This window comes from Condylostylus longicornis, unplaced genomic scaffold (genome assembly GCF_029603195.1).
Source record: "Condylostylus longicornis isolate FDR11 unplaced genomic scaffold, ASM2960319v2 ptg000004l, whole genome shotgun sequence".
NCBI lineage: Eukaryota > Metazoa > Arthropoda > Insecta > Diptera > Dolichopodidae > Condylostylus > Condylostylus longicornis.
Window position 1 is genome coordinate 7,969,592 of NW_026577973.1, and position 1,789 is coordinate 7,971,380.

General features: G+C 26.1%; 2 non-coding genes across 2 annotated transcripts; one reads left to right on the top strand and one right to left on the bottom strand.

Moving 5' to 3' along the window:
- Positions 1-1,070: 1,070 nt before the first annotated feature.
- Trnak-uuu (transfer RNA lysine (anticodon UUU)) lies at positions 1,071-1,143 on the top strand. The gene has a single exon. It is a non-coding gene; the product is annotated as a tRNA-Lys (tRNA).
- A 283-nt stretch (positions 1,144-1,426) lies between these two features.
- On the bottom strand, positions 1,427-1,499 carry Trnak-uuu (transfer RNA lysine (anticodon UUU)). Its single transcript has one exon. It is a non-coding gene; the product is annotated as a tRNA-Lys (tRNA).
- Positions 1,500-1,789: the final 290 nt, after the last annotated feature.

Consider the following 1,789-nt stretch of genomic DNA (forward strand, 5'->3'; position numbering starts at 1 on the left):
ATTTTCAAAAATATTTCCAAAAAATTATTTTATGATAAATGTTAATTTACAATATATTTAAAGCAGAATGTTGGTTTTTGAATTTTGATATTGGAAAACAAATAAGAATAAAATTAAAAAAATAACAAAAATCAAGAGTTTTAAACACATAGATAAAGTAGTTTTAGTGTAAGTAATTAGGTCTACATGTAAAACACCTGGATCATTTTTGTTCTTATGGCTCAATTTATTGTCATATATTTAAGCAAATAATTATTCTTTGTTAAAATAGTAGTTTTTTTGTATAGCAGTTTTCTTTTAAGTTAATTGACCAACGCAGCTTGAATATTTTATATGGCTTATAAAATCCTACAACTATAAGAGTTCAAACAAATTCAATCAATTCATTTAAAGAGTGGTTAATGGTCAATGGTCGGGTGTATAAATTCATTTGAATCAAATTTTTAGTTGTAACACGTTTTTATAGGCTCGTTTGATTTGCACGACAGTTGATGCTCAAACAATCACAGCTGCGTGCAATGAAAATTCTCAGCCGATTTTTAATTTTCTGCTCTATGAAATTTGCAGATTTCATACATACACATATGCCTGTTGTACTATGACAACTACATGAAGCATAGATTTCTTCGAGCACGTCTAAATCAAATAGACAAGCATATAGGCATTTGCAGTTATTGTACTGGCATTTATGTTGGCATTTTTAGCCATTATTATTTCTCTGCTTTACAAACAGAGTGAATTGTAAATTTAGTATACTATATGAGCGTCGTGCGTTCAAGTATAGTATAGCAAATAAAGAACTTACAATTATCATGTAAAATTACACTGAAACGATTTTTTTACAATTATTAAATGAATTTTCTAAAAAACTTGTATTTTATGTATTTATTACTGATTCAACAACATGATTTATTTATTACTGAAATATGAACAGCATTTACTCGGAAAAATCAAAATTAATATTCCAAAATACTTCATTGTTGATTAAATAAAACTTTTAATTATTAAAAACAAATTTTTAAACGTTGAGCTTTTATATTTAATTGCATTTAATCGAATATCTTGTATATGCCCGGGTAGCTCAGTCGGTAGAGCATTGGACTTTTAATCCAAGGGTCCAGGGTTCAAGTCCCTGCTCGGGCGATATATATTTTATTGCTAAGTGAATGTGAAAAAATTTAATTAATTTAATAATAATTATAAAAAAACCAACTTCTGTTAAATAACTCGAGCGTTTCTACAAATAAAGTATTAGGCATTGCAATAACAAATGAATAAATAAACAAAAGTAAATAAATTTTTCTTATTTTTTATAAAATGCTGCTAAAACGCTATAATGCAGTATTGAAGAATATTAATTGAAAAACTTTTTTTTAGCAAATTAAAAAAAAAAAATAATAAAAAAAAATTTTAGAAAAAAAAATACCGCCCGAGCAGGGACTTGAACCCTGGACCCTTGGATTAAAAGTCCAATGCTCTACCGACTGAGCTACCCGGGCATGCTTATATTTATTTATTTTTTCATATCTGCTCAATTAATTTTTACGGTTCAAGTATCACAATTAAAAAACTTTAAAAAAATTTATTTATAAAATTTTTCACTTAAAGAATTTCTACAACTAATATTATATTTCATGCAAGTTACCTTGTATCTGAAATCAGTATTGAAAGAAAAAAATACATATGTACGTACAAACATATAAATTTAAAATAATGTTATAAAACGTAGATATAGGGTAGAATGAATGTATTTGCCCCCAAAGGTTATTAAAAAAAATAATTCTATTTT